The sequence below is a fragment of the Oryctolagus cuniculus genome, chromosome 10, assembly GCF_964237555.1.
Source record: "Oryctolagus cuniculus chromosome 10, mOryCun1.1, whole genome shotgun sequence".
Lineage (NCBI taxonomy): Eukaryota > Metazoa > Chordata > Mammalia > Lagomorpha > Leporidae > Oryctolagus > Oryctolagus cuniculus.
The window spans coordinates 107,146,329-107,163,824 of record NC_091441.1 but is presented as its reverse complement, the minus strand read 5'-3'; positions in this window follow the sequence as shown (position 1 = coordinate 107,163,824).

Genomic DNA, 17,496 nt, shown 5'->3' with positions numbered 1-17,496 from the left:
GGATTGATGAGGGAGCTGTTTGCTTGGAGAAATGCTGAGTCTGGGGCTGAAGTGTATGCCTTTGGCCTATTACAGAGGTGCAGCCTAGCCTCTGTGGACCTGTGTCCTTGGTTGGCATGAATTCATGTAGCATTGGCAGCAGCTGTCCTTCCTGAGTTTGATGGTAGAGGGTGAGTCTGCTTCTCCAGTGTCCTGGGTACTATAGTGCGAGAGCTCCATCCTGGAGTCTGAGAAGCAGTGTACGTGTCTGTTGCTCCTGTTCATGGATACTGGACCACCCACTTTTGTTGAGTACTTCAGTCAAAATTAGTTCCTACAGGTCAGGAAAACATCTGCAGGGGCATCCATTCTGTCTTGGTGCTTTGCCTGAAATACTGTAGTCACTCGGGATAAGGTTCCACTAAGTGAGTCCCCAAGGACACTGGCTTAAACTAGATAGAGGCTTCTCTCCCATGCAGTAGCAGGCTAGGGAATCAGTGCAGCGCAAGCGTGCTGACTCCATTATTCTCATGTGTTCAGGCTCTTTCTGCTCTACCATCCTAGCACTGGCCCTGGGTTATCTTGTGGTTCCAGGTGGCTGCTTGATTTCCAGCCAGAACGGGTGCCTTCCAGCTAGAAGAAGAGATGCCACAAAAAGGTGAACCTGTCAGTTGAGTTCGTTATCTTCTAGGAACCTTCCCAGAAGTATTTACACTGGATTCTCATTGACTTCATTTAGTTGCCAGGGCTGGGTGCAACTTTAAATAAGATAAGGGTTCCATTAATAAGGAAGAAAGGGCACGCGCACACACACACACACACACACGCATACACCTGTCAGTCTTTGCTGTAATTTCATTTGTCATTTGGGATGTTCTAAGAAGTTGTACCAACCCCTGAGGTTGTAGTAAGTACTCAGATTTAGATGACAGGATGTGCCAGGGAATTTTTTAGTGGTTACACGTAGTTAACTCATTCCATGCATACAAGAGCCCACTAAGATAGGCATTACTATTCAGTTTCTTAAGTGAGGTGACTGAGGCACTAAAGAGTTAAGTATCCCATTGAAGACCTCACAGGTGATGAGAATTGGAGATGGGACTGGCCTCTAAGGAGTCTGACTCTTACAGCAGGACATTTCATGGATCCCAGTAGATTTACCCCTTCCCTGGAATGCAGATCCCTCCCTCTGCTCTCAGGCAGGGCTTGAGCAGGAGTGTGGTTTTGGGAGGCAGTGACCCTTAAGAACGTGGCTATGTACTTCACCCAGGATCAGTGGACCAGGATGGCCCCTGTACAGGGAGATGATGCTGGAGAATCCCGCAAGCATCCCTTCCCTGGGTAAGGTCTCTTTCCTCTCTGGAGCTCAGCTTTTGCCTCCGAGGGGCTCCTGGAGCCTCCATACATATGCTGCACAAGCTGAGGTCTTCCATCCCCGGTTCCAGAAGTAACTAGATGGAGAAAGATCTGGGTCATTTTGATTTTTAACAGGACTCAACTCTCCCCTGATTCCTGATGGGGACTGTATTGCAAGGGGTCTTGCTCTGGGCACAGAAAGAACTGATGGGGCCAGCGCTGTGGCATAGCGGGTTAAGCCTCCGCCTGTGACACCGGCATCCCATGTGGGTGCTGATATGATTCCTGGCTGCTTTACTTCTAATCCAGCTCCCTGCTAATGCACCTGGAGAAGCAGTGGAAGATGTCTCAAGTCCCTGGGCCCCTGCTACCCATGTGAGAGACCTAGAAGAAGCTCCTGGCTCCTGGCCTCAGTCTGGCCCAGCTCCGGCCATTGAGGCCATTTGGGGGGGGGGGTAAGCTAGTAGATGGGAGACTTGCTCCCTTTCTCTCTGTAACTCTGCCTTTCAAATAAAATAAATTTTTATATTAAAAAATTAAGTTTCCTAGAGCTCCATGTTCATCCCTCCAGGTTTCCCATTCCCCATCTTCTGTGTGTAAGTGTCTTCCAGAACCCCCATGGCCGCACCTCCAGAAACTGTGGGGCTTTCTTTCCTCTTCAGCAGAGAGCAGAGTAAGCTTAGAGCTGATTCTGTCCTCTCTGGCCTCAGTCCACGTCCTTCTTCGTCAAAGCAGAGGAGGCACCTGGGGAGTCGGCTGTCTGTCCCTTTTCTTCTTCAGTAGCAGTTCCACTCCCAAGACCAGATCTGATACTCCAGCTGGAACTACGGGAAGCCCCAGGGGGCTCAGATCACTGAGCACCTGTGGGGGAGACGTTCTGAGAGGTGTTGCACAGGTGAGCAGAAGACCCAACCATACCCCTCCCAGCGTTGCCTCCCCCCCCCCTTTCATGATTTAGCATGAAAAGAGTTTTCCCTGTTACATGGCTGTTGTAGGGTCACTTGGTACAGCTTCAGCTTCAAGCTGTAGAAGACCAATCATTTCATTTTCTGTCATTTTTCTTTGTAAAGTTTAAGGTTTTCAAACTCTTATAATGAAAATAGGCTTCTGTTGGTCAATTTAAAACACAACTACAATATAGTAAGAAGTTGTGTTTTTTACACTATTTATTTATTTATTTATTTTGAAAGACAGAGGGAGTGAGATTCCATCTGCTGGTTCACTCCCCTAATAGCCACAATGGTCACAGCTGGGCTGATCCAAAGCCAGGAGCTTCCTAGGGGTCTCCCACGTCAGTGCAGAGGCCCAAGTGCTTAAGCCATTTTCCACTGCTTTCCCAGGCCATAAACAGAAACCTAGATGGGAAGAGGAGCAGCCAGGACATGCACTGGTGCCCATATGGGATGCCAGCACCGCACAGGCTTAGCTCACCATGCCACAGCACTGGCTCCCTCCTACTATCAATTTTTTAAAAATATTTATTTCATTTATATGAAGGAGTTACAGAGAGAGGTAGAGCCAGAGAAAGAGAGAAAGAGGTCTTCCATTGGCTGGTACATTCCCCGAATGACTGCAACGGTGCAGAGCTGAGCTGATGCGAGGCCAGGAGCCAGGAGCTTCTTCAGGGTCTCCCACACAGGTGCAGGGGCCCAAGGCCATCTTCTACTGCTTTCCCAGGCCATAGCAGAGAGCTGGACCGGAAGTGGAGGAGGGAGTGCCCATATGGGATGCTGGCCTTACAGGCCAGGGCTTTAACGCATTGCGTCACAGCACCAGCCCCTAATCAGGTTTTAGCTTGGCTTCAGCACTTCGGGTCATCTTGAACCCTGGGGACCGCTTCCCAGCAGCCTTCCTGCGGTATCGGTGCTGCCCTTCCCACTGCTGCGCGCTGTCTGTTCAGCCTGGCAAAGGCTGGAAACCATCACTGTCCCATAAAACTCGCTGTGATGGCAGTGTTCCCGACTGTGCAGTCTGATATGGTAGATGTCAGCTGTGTGGGGGCTAGTGATCCTTTTCAGAGTCACTGCTCCAGGACAGTTGTAGAGACATGGTAAGATGTTGATTTCTTAAAGCGATTTTTTGGTGTTCGCTTATTTGTTTGTTTTGAAAAGCAGCACGACAGAGAGACAGATGACAGAGATTCAGGCAGGCAGGCAGGCAGCAGAGAGATGGAAGGATCTTCTATCTGCTGGCTCAGAGTGCCCACAACAGCCAGGGCTGGCTCAGGCTGAGGCCAGGAGCCTGGAAATCCACCGTATCTCTCCCGGGCGTGGTGGAGACCCAAGTACTTGAGTCATCATCTGCTGCCTCCCAGGGTTCATGAGCAGGAAGCTGGATCAGAAGCAGAGCAGCTGAGACTTGAACCAGGCAGCTTGATGTGGTTTGCGGGCATCCCAAGCAGTGACTTAACCCACTGCACCACAATGTCCACTCCTGGAAAGACATTTTTAAAAGTTGCATGGGAATATAGTACTAAGAAAATGGTACATACACTATATGTTGGCACCAAAAATTATGCCTACAAGGGGGGCACAGAGAAATGTTTATTTTGGTTAGGTTTATTGTGGCACACACTTAAATTTTTTTGAGAAATATTTTAAACATAAAACTCACCCTTTCAAAATGTGCAGTTTGCTAAGTTTTGACAAATGAATACAGTTGTGTAATCAAGATATAGAAAGTTATCTTCACTCTGAAAAGTTCCCTCAGCAGGGAGAATTGTTTTTAAGTTTTATTTATTTGAAAGGCAGGGAGAGATGGAGAGACATCTTCCATTCAGTGGTTCACTCCCCGAATGCCTGCAACAGCTAAATCTGAGCCAGGGTGAAGCCAGGAGCCAGGAACTCCATCTGGGTCTCCATGTAGTAGCAATGACCCAACTGCTTGAGCCATCATCTGCTGCTTTCCCAGGTGTATTAGCAGGAAGCTGGATGTGAAGTGGAAGGGCCGGGACTTGAACTGGTACTCCAATAGAATGTGGGCATCCCAAGGGGCGGCTTAACCTGCTGTGCCACAGCACACGTACCACAAGCAGAAATTCAGATGGCTGGTGAGATGTTGGGGATCTTTCTTTATTTTCATCCTTGATTACTTTTTTAAAAAAGGTTTATTTATTTATTTGAAAGTCAGAGTTACACAGAGAGAGGAGAGGCAGAAAGAGAGAGAGAGGTCTTCTGTCCGCTGGTTCACTCCCCAATTGGCTTCAATGGCTAGAGCTGTGCTGATCCGAAACCAGGAGCCAGGAGCTTCTTCTGGGTCTCCCACATCGGGGCAGGGGCCCAAGGACTTGGGCCATCTTCTACTGCTTTTCCAGGCCATAGCAGAGAGCTGGATTGTAAGTGGAGCAGCTGGGTCTCAAACTGGCACCCATATGGTATACTGGTGCTTCAGGCCAAGGCGTTAACCCGCTGCGCCACAATGCCGCCCCCCCTCCTGATATATTTTGTACAAAATGTGGAATTTAGGAGAAGAAAAAAAACCAAGATCCACTAAAATTAATTTCGTAGCTATCGTTAAAGCTTCCAGATTATGCAGAGAACGCTGAGTAACTGCTAAGGGAAGCAGTCAGAATGGAGGAATGTGACACTGAATGTGGTTTCTCTGTCATCATGTGGACATAAATACATTCAGAGAATTTTTTGCCCACTTTGACTATGACCTTGTCTACATATGATCAGAGTCAGCAAACTCAAAAGGCTTCCATAGCCTTGGCAACTCATGACTAGAGCCTAGGGTGATTACTGACGCCATAAACAAGAGTGTCAATTTATTAAGTCAACAACAGGAGTCACTGTGCACTTACTCCTCATGTAGGATCTCTGTCCTTAATGTGCTGTACATTGTGATTTAATGCTATAACTAGTACTCAAACAGTATTTTTCACTTTGTGTTTCTATGTGGGTGCAAACTGTTGAAATCTTTACTTAATATATACTAAACTGATGTTCTGTATATAAAGAGAATTGAAAATGAATCTTGATGTGAATGGAAGGGGAGAAAGAGCGGGAAAGGGGAGGGTTGCGGGTGGGAGGGAAGTTATGGGGGGGGAAAGCCATTGTAATCCATAAGCTGTACTTTGGAAATTTATATTCATTAAATAAAAGTTAAAAAAAAAAAGAAGAAATTAAACTGACAAAAAAAAAAGGAAGAGGGAACTTCTAAGTGTGGTTTAGAGGACAGGAGATTTTGAGATAAGACAACATGGACAGCAGGGAAAAATTACATAGTTCCTTGACTTATAGTGACGTTATGCCCTGATAAACTCAGCATAAATTGAAAATGTATGTACTACAGCTAACCTACTGAAGGTTGTAACTTAGTTCCACCTGCCCTAACTGTTCTCCCAACACATCAGCCTACAGCTGGGCAAAACCATCCAACACAAAGCCTGTTTAATAAAGTGCTGGTTATCTAGGTGACTTTCACTACAGAACAGCGTACAGCACTGGCTATGTGTCACTTCACAGCTAACTGGGAGGCTCAGTGCACTAGTGCTGCCCAGTAGTGAGTTGGGAAACCTTAAGTCAGACCATTGCTGACTTGGGGACCCTCTGTAAATGGATTTGCTCCAGGTCTCAGGGTCAAGAGATTGATTTAAGGGTTTCTAACTGGTGATTTATTTTCTCACTTATTTGTTCACTCAACAGGCATTCAGCATTCACACACTTCCGATTTTTCCTTAAGCTATTATACACCCCCCAAAAAAGTTATTATACACCCTGCTCAGCACTTCTAGTAAGTACTGGAAACAGGTAAATAATCTGGCACTTTGAATGCAGGGACTAATGTTGCCAGGTTGTCTGACATGTAGTATACTCAAGTGCTTCTTGACAAGTGGCTCACGGTGGGGACAGATGTGTAAATATAAACTCATACATCACAAAGTGTTCTTTCGAGGACTTTCTATTTTCTCTGTAAGTGAAATGGTTATATGTAAGCAAACTGGCTCCCTGCACCCCCCAACCTATGGTGTGATACATTAAAACATGTATATATTTGTCTTCCCAGTTTTTGGTACAGAGCTCCTAAAATTCCTTATAATTTCTTGAGTGATATAAGAGTCCTCAGTTTTTTTTTTAAATATTTATTTTTATTTGAAAGTCAGAGTTACACAGAGAGAGAGAGACAGAGACAGAGACAGAGACACAGACACAGACACAGACACAGACACAGACACAGAGAGAGAGGTCTTCCATCTGATGGTTCACTCCCCAATTGGCAACAATGGCTGGAGCTGCACCTAACTGAAGCCAGGAGCCAGGAGCTTCTTCTAGGACTCCTACATGGGTGCAGTGGCCCAAGGACTTGGGCCATTTTCTACTGCTTTTCCAGGCCATAGCAGAGAGCTGGATTGGAAGTGGAGCAGCCAGGTCTCAAACCGGTGCCCATTTGGGATTGAGGTGCTTCAGGCCAGGGCATTAACCTGCTGCACCACAGCACCGGCCCCCTCAGTTGTATTTTTGATATTGGTTCCTGGCTCCTGATAAAAGAGCTGCTGAAGACCCTTAGAATCTCCACAAGATAAGTGTGTTCCTCTGCTAACAAGTGACTGGTGACTGAAGACTCTAGGTAGCTAGGGGAAGCAGTTCCAAGGCCAATGCACGATTAGAGAGTTGGAAGTTTCAGCCCCAGCCTCTGCAACCTCTGGGAGGAGATAGAGGCTGGAGGTTGAATTCAGCACCCTTGAAACCTCCATAAAAGCCCTCAACACAGGACTCAGAAGGCTTCTGGCTTGGTAAACACATCAAGGTGCACCTGGAGCGGGTACCTGCTCCCGTTCTTGCCCCACACATCTCTTCCATTAGGCTGTTCCTGAGTTGCATCCTTTATAATAAGCCAGTTATAGTAAGTGCCCTCTTCAATTCTGTGAGCCATTTTAGCCAACTCTCAAGCCCAGGAGGGGTGAACAGGTGGCTTGGGACTTGCAGTTGGCATCTGACATGGGGGCAGTCTTGGGGTGACTGAGCCCTTTAGCTGTGGAGTCTGACACTAACTCTAAGCGGTTAGTCCCCCAATCAAATTGTCAGACACCCACATGATGTCCAGAGGGTTGGATAATTTGTTGTGTGCCTACATATTGGGGGTCAGAAACATTGTGAGAAAAACAGTTCATATCCTCTTCTACTTGCTAGTTTTAAGATTTGCATAAAGACTGCCCACTTCCTTCTGGAAAGGGTTTTAAGTGTATAGTCCTTGAGTTGTTTAGTCTCAAGACTTTTTTTTTAAGATTTTTAATTTATTTGATAGGTAGAGTTACAGACAGTGAGAGAGAGAGACGAGAGAAAGGTCTTCCATCCGATGGTTCACCCCCCAAATGGCCGCAACAGCTGGAGCTACGCCGATCCAAAGCCAGGAGCCAGGTGCCTCTTCCGGGACTCCCATGCAGGTGCAGGGGCCCAAGCACTTGCACCATCCTCCACTGCTTTCCTGGGACACAGTAGAGAGCTGGACTGGAAGAGGAGCAACCGGGACTAGAATCTGGCGCCCATATGGGATTCTGTCGCTCCCCCTCTTCGTGGAGGAACGACACAGGACCCTGCGCTGTTCTTTTGTCTGCTCGACCCTCCCCGGGTTCGCTGCTGGTTCTTCCCGGGTTGGCTACCGACCCTTCCACCTCCATGGAAGGGCGGTTCCCCCTGCCACATTCCCCACTTCTGCGGGGGAGCGGCACACCGCCGGCCGGCTCTCTCGGGGGCTGCACAGGTGTTCCCTCAGATGTTCCCCTTAGATGTTCCTGGTGCATGCCGTCTCTCTCCTCCTTTATAGTCCTCCTCCGCCAATCCCAACTCGGCTGCCCACACGCTGAGTACACTGCTCTCCTCCAATCAGGAGCAGGATCAGCTCCTGGAGGTCATCACTCAAGTCGGCAAGAGGCAGCTGCGTAGAAGCTGTTTTCTCCTCTCCCAGCGCCATACTGTGGGAGAGCAGATGCATAGAATAAGTCTTAATTCCAGTAACTTAGTCCAGTCCGGGTTGCTCCCCACAGATGCCAGTGCTGCAGGCAGAGGATTAACCTAGTGCGCCACGGCACCAGCTCCTAGTCTCTAGACTTTTATCTTTACCAGTGACTTCGTTAAGTATACTATTGGGGAAATCCATCTACAAACAGTAAAAGCTTACTTGAATGAACTAAATATACTTAATTGATTCTAAGGATTCCCTTAGATTCTGGCATCCAAGGGCAAGAAGGCAGACAGGGGGTTCTGGAACCTGGAAAACCCAAGCAGTCGGGAAGAACAGGCAGCAAACGCATGCTCAGTCTCCGCTCTTCCCTCAGTTCGGATCCCTTCACCCCTCTTAGCTTTCCTGCTTTCTCCGTTCCTGCTTTGTCCGTTCCTGCTTCTCCGTGGCAGAAGTTGCCAGAGGTCCCATGCCAGAGATGAGTCCAAACTGAGTTGGAATTGCCCAGACTTGATTCCAAATTCCTGGGAGAGAGACTCTGATTTGCTTGGTCAAGGTTAGATAGTTACTTCAGCTCTCTACTACAGCCATGTGGGCTGGGATGCCCAGGGTAAAGGAGGTTGCTGAGGTCTGCTCTGTGGTGAGGGGACAGGTAACTAGGCTGGTCTGTTAACCTTGTAGGTGACAACAGTTCCCTTGCTTCTGTTGCTCCCGACAACCATAACTGAGGCGAAGCCTAGGACACTTTTCCCCTCCAGCCCGAACGCTTTAGGAAACTTACCTTTGATGGTCCATAATGCATCGGTGTTAATCACTCTCCATTAATTTTCTTAGTTCACCATGAGCTTGCTCAGTCTGTTCTTCCGGATCTTCCTTTGCTGATGGTTTGGGACTGGCCTGTCTTGGGGTGGAAGAGCTAGTGGGGCTACAGGAAGTGTGAATGTGGTCTCCTCTGGGCTCTGTTCTTGGGGTCCATGAGCACCTCTGGCCATGGCTGAATGAGGGTGAACTGTTAGGACTCTTGAGTCTTTCTCTTTAGGATGTGTGTGTGCAGCTAAATCCAAAGCTGCAAGGCTGGCTCAAGCTGTTCCTCTTCATCTGGTTCAGTTCTGGTTTTAACCCTGCTTGTCCAAGCCACTCCAATACAGAGGCTGGATTGGGGGCAAAAACTATGCGTGGTTTCTCCTTAAATTTAGCCCCAACTGCCATAACTCTGGAAGGAGTAGTCCTTTGTGGGTGGAAGTGGGGTGGGAGGGTCTTCCAGGCCCAGCCCTCATTTCCGGGACCCGAGATCTCTGGTCGGTATCTTTCCAGCGCTCAATACCATAACCGCCATGAGGCAGGCTGTAGGGTAGACCTCGGCCTCCTTCCACAGTTTAGTCTAAGTTGTAAGGTGGTTGGCTGGTGACCTTCAGTGTTAACCGCGAAACAGGGCTAATTCCGTGCTCTGTAGCCTCCGTCTGTGGCACTCAGTATGTCAGGCTGTTAACGAGGTCTCACAGGATCACGGGTACAGCGGCTGAGCACATGTTCACCAACACAGCCCCCTGGACAAGGCCCTGGGAATGGTGAGGGCTTAAGAAGGGTGGCAAACAGCTGTTCCCTTGTAGGGTGCCACCCTTGCAAACCAAGCAATGGAGCTTTCCCATCCTATGTGCATGGAGGGCAGGCAGGAGCTCCAAACACCTGTGTCGCCACGGGCCGTCCTGCAGTGGCCCCTGTGGTCAGCCACTGAAGTTCTCACTGCCCGAGCAGCGTCGAGACTGTGGCCAAGCGCCGTGGGTATCGCCAACTCGCAGCGAGGAAACCGCCGCGCAGGCGCGTCAGGCAGGGGTCTGGGACCGACGCACCAGCGAGACACGAGACCTTCCTAAAGGGTTCTGGGCTCCCGTCGTGCATCCGGCTCGTGGGGCGCTGGTGGAGTCGGCGTTCCCACGGCGGAGGGCACCTGGCTCTGGCGCTTCTCGCAGGTGCGCCGCCACTGTGGAGGCCAAGCACTCTGTGACCCGGTCTGGCCCAGGAGGCCTCGTGACCTGGGGCGGGGGCCACAGTACTTGCTCCTCCCCCGGAGGGCTGATGGCACCTGCCTCTGGCCTCCTTCCTAGGTGTGGCCGTGATGTTGCCATCGCCTGCTCCTGGTTGTTCCCAGCGGGTCTGCAGCTAGCGTTGTCCACCGGGACAGTAACGATCATTTTTTTTTTCTGCTGCTTCCAGGCACTTTGTCCAGCCTTCACCTGCGTTTTTGTCTTGTAGCCCTTAACGGTCCAGCTGCCCTCTGCCTGCCTTTTATTTGCAGTCAAGGTCATTGAACTCATTTAGTAAAAGCTGTTGTCTACACCCATCCAAGTAGTCACCTGGAGGCCAGGATTCTGCTCCAGGTAGCACTCGGTTCTGGACGATGAAATGAGGAGCCATGTTTTGAGAAGGATGGGCCAGTTCACAGAAGGAACAGCTACCGCTCTCAGGTGAGGCGGGGCAGGAGGTCCTGGCGGGATGACAGGCATTGTTGTAAGAGGTGACCGATCCTTGACATGGTGATCAGAAGGAATACTGCATATATTTGCTGCAAAAGAATGTCCACGCGCGGCTCTCATCTTCTCACTTGGATCCCAGGCTCCTTTCTAGAATCAGAGAGCAGTGCAGGAAGCCAGGGGATGGCCCCATATGCCCCAGGCAGTGTCCTCAAGGGCCCTGGCTTCCCAATAGCCTGTCATAGGTGGGCTTTCAGAGAGGTTCGTACTGGAGTCAGGGCCCTCACCTGGCTTCCCCTTTGCAAGGCAGCTAGGTGAAGTGTGTGTATGTATGTGTGTGTGTACGCAGAAGTGTGTTTTTGGAGGAAAGTGGCTTGAGGCAAAAATGAGATTATCTGGACTGGGAGATAAACTCTGGTTAGAGAGAACATGTGGTTCTGAGATCTATTTTAGTGATGTGGTGGAAGCAGCTGCTAGGAGAGTTTACATACAAATCTTACACCGGTTCATACAAGGGACTGGAGCATCCATGATTTTGCTGTCCTCGGTGGCGAGGTCCAGAAACCAATCCCCCATGGATACCAGGGATGAGTGTGCACCCGTCAAGCAATCATCACAATCAGATATAATGAACACAGTCACACTCCCAGAAGTTCACAGTCCCTCCCAGCCTGCTCTTCCCTTGTCACCAGCCCCAGAAATCTACTTGTCTGTTTTCTTTTTAGATTAGTTTTCCTTTTCTAGGATTTTACCTAAGTGTAAAAGCACTGTTTTTTGGGGCATGATGTCTTTCACTCGGTGTAATTATTTTGAGATTCATCCCATATTATTATATGTGTAAAATAGTTTACTCCTGTTTATGATAGAATAGCATTCTATTATATAGATATACCACAATTCTTTTATCCATTCACCTGTTGATAACATATGAGTTTCAAGATTTTGGTTATCACAAATAAAGAAAGCTGCTATGAACCATTTGTGTCCAAGACTTTGTAAAGATACATGTTTTCGTTTATCTTTGGTAGAAATCAGGAGTGCAATGGCTAGGCCAGAAGGTAGGTGTATGTTAAACTTTTTGAAAGTCCTCCAACCTGATATTCAGAAGAGGCTGTGCTTGATTGTACATTTCCACAAGCTTTCCGTGAGAATTCCAGTTACAATACACCCTTGCCTACCTTTGATGTTTTCTGAATTTTTAATTTTCGCTGTTTTATTAAATGCAACCTCATTGTGGCTTTAATTTGCATTACCCTAACAGCTAATAATGTTGAGCATATTCTCTTGTAGTTAATTGCCTTCCATGTACATTCTTCTGTTGAGGTGTCTGTTCAAATGTTTTGCCTAATTTTTTAATTGGATTCCTATGAGTGAGCTTTTCTCTTTCTTTTAAAGAATTATTTATTTGAAAGATAGAGGCAGGGAGGCAGGGTGGGGGGGGGGATCTTCTGTCTGCTGATTCGCTCCCCAAATGGCCGCAGTAGCTGGAACTGGTTCTGGTTGAAGCCAGGAGCTGCTCAAACTGGTGCTCCAGCATGGGGTGCCGGGGTTGCAGGTGGCAGCTTCGTTTGCTGAACCACAAGGCCAGCCCTCCATGTGTAAGTGTTGAGAACCTTTTATCAGAATATGAATTGCAATGTTTTCTCCCAGTCTGTGGCCTGTCTTTTTATTCTCTTAAGTGCACTTCTTGAAAAGCAAAATTTAGTTCTGATGACGTGCAGTTTATCCATCGTTTTTCTGGCTGACACTCTAGAGTTTGTGGTGTATATGTGTGTAAACGGATGTGCACCCATGTATGTGTACTCATTTCTCTAGATGCACAGTAAATGTCAATCAACAGGTTTAGAGAAGGGGCAGAGTTTAAGTGTCTTTATCATGTTATTGATCCTGGCTATCTAAGCAATTATTTAAAGCAACTGTTCTGCATAAGCTTTCCCATGAAAATACTAGTCAGTAGGGTAGCTAAGTTTCTGCACCCAAGTAGTTGATGCTCTCGACCCCACCTGTAGACAGTCTGCCTTTTGAATGACAAGCCTCACTCTTCCCACGGCCACACCTCCGCACCAGTGCAGTTAAAAAATCCAGGCATCTTTGGCACTCGTGGGGCCTCTAGTGCAGCAGAAGCCACGGCACCCAGACTGTAACTTATCTGTGGCCTTAGCTAGCCAGACAGCATCCCCCAGAGGAGCTACAGAGTGGGGGCATTGCAGGACACTTCTGGGTGAGGTGGTCTAAAGGTTTCCCCAGAGCCGAGACAGGTGGTGGTCCTCACAGCTTACTGTGCACCTGTGCCACACCGGGTTAGTGGTCGCTGACCACTGGGTTTCCTGGCCTAGAAAGCAATTCCCTTCCCTGGGGCTTTTACTGCCTGGTTCTATAACCCCTGTGCCTAAAGCAATTCTGCTGTTTTGTAGACTCCATTGGATTTTCAGCAAAGATAAGTCTTCTGTGAATAAAGCCAGTTTTGCTTCTTTCAGTCTGAGTGCCTTTTCTTTTTCTTGCCTCGTTGCGCTGGCTAGACACTTAGTGTCAATGCTGACTAGAAGTAATGACCGTGGACACCCTTGTCTCATTCATGATGGTAGCAGTCATTCTCTCACCCTTATGTGTAACGTCCACTGCAGGATTGGTGTGCCTTTGGTCAGTGTCCTTTATCAGGTGGAGGGCCTTCCCTTCTGTTCTTAGTTTGCTGCAAGTTTTTATCATGGATGGATGTTGGCATTTGAATAGTGCTTCATGTTTTAAATTTAATTTTATTAAATTGATCTATAAAAATTGTACATACTTATGGGGTACCTTGTGATGTTTCAATATATGTGTAAGTTGTGTGTGAACATATCTATCTCCTCAAACATCATTTCTTTGTGGTGAAAATATTCAAAATCCTTTCTTATAGCTTTCTAGAAATATATACTACATTATGTTTATCTATAGTCACCCTACCATGCAGTAGACTACCAGACCTTATGTGTGCTATCTAACTGTAGCTTAATGCCCAGTGATCAATCTCTCCTCGTTCCTTCCCTTCCACCTACCCCAACCTCAGCCTCTGGTAAACTGCTATTCTGTGCCCAGCTTCTGTGAGATGGACTTTTTTAGATTCTACACATGAGTGTGACCCTGCAGTATTTGTCTTTGTGTACCTGGCTTATGCACTTCACAGACTTCAGTTCCATTCACATCAGTGCAAATGACAGGATTGATTGTTTTAGCGGCTGAATAGCATTCCGTTGTGTATATATACTGCAGTTTCTTTATCTGTCCCTCTGTTGATAGACCCTTTGGTTGATTTCATTTCTTGGCTGTTGCAAATACTGCTGCAGTAAATGTGGGAGTTCTGATAGCTCTTCAACACACCACTGATTTCATGTCCTCTGAGTATATACACCCTGTAGTGGTTTTGATGGATCATATGGCAGTTGTTTTTATTTTTTTTAGGAACCTCCATGTTTCCTACCAACAGTATACAAGGATTCCCTTTCTCTGCTTCCTTACCAGCATTTATTAACTTTTTATCTTTTTCATGATAACCGTTCTAACTGGTATAAGGTGATAAAATTTTGGTTTTGATTTCCATATGCCTGGTGATTAGTGATGTTGAGCATTTTTTCATAATCCTGTTAGCCATTTATAGATCTTCCTTTGAAAAAATATCTACTTAGGTCTATCACTCATATTAATTTTTAAAATATTTTTATTTATTTACTTATGTGAGAAGCAGAGAGAAAGAAGGAGAAAGAACATGCTCTCATCTGCTGTTTCACTCCCCAAATGGCCACAATGGCTGGGTCTGAGCCAGACCAAAACCAGGAGCCTGGAGCTCTGTTTGACTCTCCCACATGAGTGGCGGGGGCTGTTTGCTACTGATTTCCCAGGTGCAATAGCAGGGAACTGAATTGGAAGTGGAGCAGCCAAAACTCGATCCAGCACTCTGATATGAGATGCTGCTTTCACAAGCAATATCTTAACCTAGTGCTCCACACTGCTGGTCCCATAAATAGTTTTCATGTTGATGGTTCTCTAGGGAGATAATCTCTATCTTGCTCCCACCGTCTTCCGTTTTCTGTGTCTATTTAGACAACGATATGATTTGTCTTTTTTACTTTTTACATGTGGTGAATTACATAGATTTTTTCCCCCAAATATTAAACCAGCCTTGCATTCCCGCCCAGTGAGCTTGAGAAGGAGACTGTTGTTTCCGGAGCCAGTGACCTTTGAGGATGTGGCTGTGTGCTTCACCGAGATTGAGGGGCCAGTTTGGATCCTGCGCAGAGGGCCCTGTACACGGAGGTAGTGCTGGAGGGTTATGCAAATGTGGCTTCCTTGGGTAAGACGTCTCTTCCTCCTCTTGTCTGCCTCTGCCCTTTGAGCATCCTGGCCTCTTCCTTTCTTGGTCTCTAATGATCCTCAGGGGAAGTTCCTCTGGACGCTGAGCTCCCCAGAGGTTTCTGGGTGGAGAGAGCTCTGTGTGCCAGGGTTTGAAATCAGCTGTCTCTCCAGCCCCAGGAGGGGCCACACTACAAGCATGCAGGGAGATGAGGAGTCCTTGGGCGCCCAGCAGAGCCTCTGGTGCCTCAGTTTCCTTGTTTTCTGAAGAAGACTTGGGGCTCCCACGCAGGCTTTCTTTTGGTTCTTGGTTCCTGTTTGTGAGAAGTTTGTCCCTGACATCACTTTGACTCTCTCTGCTTGGCTCAACAGAGAAAGATAAAGATGGCCGATAGGGGACCTTGCTGTGTGATAGCCTCTACCTCCTTGCTCCTGTTCCTTTCACCCCATGCAGCTTTTCCTTTCTACAGTCCTGCTGTGGTCTCCCAGCTGTAGCAGGGGAGTTTCTTTTGGGCTCCAATCCCTGGGAACCTGAGGGCAGGGAGGCCCCCAGGGGTGTCCACGCAGGTGAGCATAAGGACCCTTCTGCTCCCTTTTTGCTTGCTGTTTCTTGTTTCCACATTTCAGCTTGGAAGAGGTATCTCTTCTGCTGGGAGACTGCCCTCGGTGCTGTGGAATCACCGCATGGGATGCTGTGACTCCTGGTGGCCGTCTGCCTCATGTGGGGAAGGGTCAGTCTCTTCCAAGGCAGGTACCTTCGTCTTTGCTTCTCCTTGTGAACTGTCGAGGGAAGTCGTCTGACTGAGCAGCTCCACTCTTCCCTGTCACATGGAGACAGCTGCCCCACGAAGGCAATGGGCTTCTGGCAGCCTCTCTGGCCATCTGCGTATTGTAGAGCTCGTTATTTCTCTGGGAAACTGAATCGTGAATTCTCACTGACTTAATAAAAAACTCATTTTTGTAATGGAAAATTTCAAACCTATGCAGACATCAACATCACGTAGCCCTTGGATCCATCCCTCACCTAATCTCAATAGTCACAATATCCTGCCATTCTTGTTTCAGCTTTGTTCCCTGGAAACTTAGATTTTCTTTTTAACACATGAACTTTTGAAGCTAAACCTAAAAAAGCAAATGGATTCTCCATTTTGAAAGTTAGAGATACAAGAGACAGTGTCGTTAGTTCTGATTTTCTTAATTCTGTTTCATCCCTTCTTTGCTCTTCAGGCTTATTCCAGAGGATTCCATTATTGTCCCACCTCCTTATCCCCCAGGAGCCTTGTTAATGTTATTCTCTTCCAGATATGACCCCAGGACGTCAGCCTATCAGGGGAGAAATGTTTCCTAAGCAATTTGCTTAGCTTTGCTTGTGAACACATGAGCTTTTTCACTGCCTCATTGCCGAAGGTTATGTAAGTCTGCAAAGGCCTTGGTAGCAGAGGGAGAATACTCTTTGGTTTTCCTCTTTGGCATCTTAGTTAAGGATTTGATATTCTCCCTCCTTCCCTCTCTCCTTCCCTTCTTTTTTTTTTTTTTTTTTTTTTTTTTTTTGACAGGCAGAGTGGACAGTGAGAGAGAGAGACAGAGAGAGAAAGGTCTTCCTTTTGCCGTTGGTTCACCCTCCAATGGCCGCCGCTGCAGCCGGCGCACCGCGCTGATCCTGGCAGGAGCCAGGAGCCAGGTGCTTTTCCTGGTCTCCCATGGGGTGCAGGGCCCAAGCACCTGGGCCATCCTCCACTGCACTCCCTGGCCATAGCAGAGAGCTGGCCTGGAAGAGGGGCAACCGGGACAGAATCCGGCGCCCCAACCGGGACTAGAACCCGGTGTGCCGGCGCCGCAAGGTGGAGGATTAGCCTATTGAGCCACGGCGCCGGCTTCCTTCCCTTCTTTTTGAGAGACAGTGAGACTGACAGAGAGAGCCCTCCTGTTTGCTGGTTCACTCCCCAAATGCTTGCAATGCTGAAGGTTGAGCAGGGGCTGGAGCCAGGAGCCAGAAATGTAATCCAGTTCTTCCATGTTGGAGCAAGACCCAATTACTTGAGGCCTCACTGCTGCCTCCTAGTGGCTGCATTGGTAGGAAGCTGCAATCAGGAGCTAGAACTGGGACTCAAATTCAGGCCCTCTAATGTGGGATGTGGGCGTCTTAACCACCATGCTAAATCCCCTTCTTTCTGCACACTGTATTTTTGTTATACATGTTTTTTTTTTTAACTTATTTAATGAATATAAAATTCCAAAGTATGGCTTATGGATTACAATGGCTTCCCCCCCATAACGTCCCTCCCACCCGCAACCCTCCCCTTTCCCACTCCCTCTCCCCTTCCATTCACATCAAGATTCATTTTCGATTCTCTTTATATGCATGGTTTTTTGAGACTCAGTAGTATAGCAACCTGCAATTTTTCTTGAGCCAACTTGATGATAGAGATCAGTTCTTTTTTCAAAAACTATGACATGGATAATG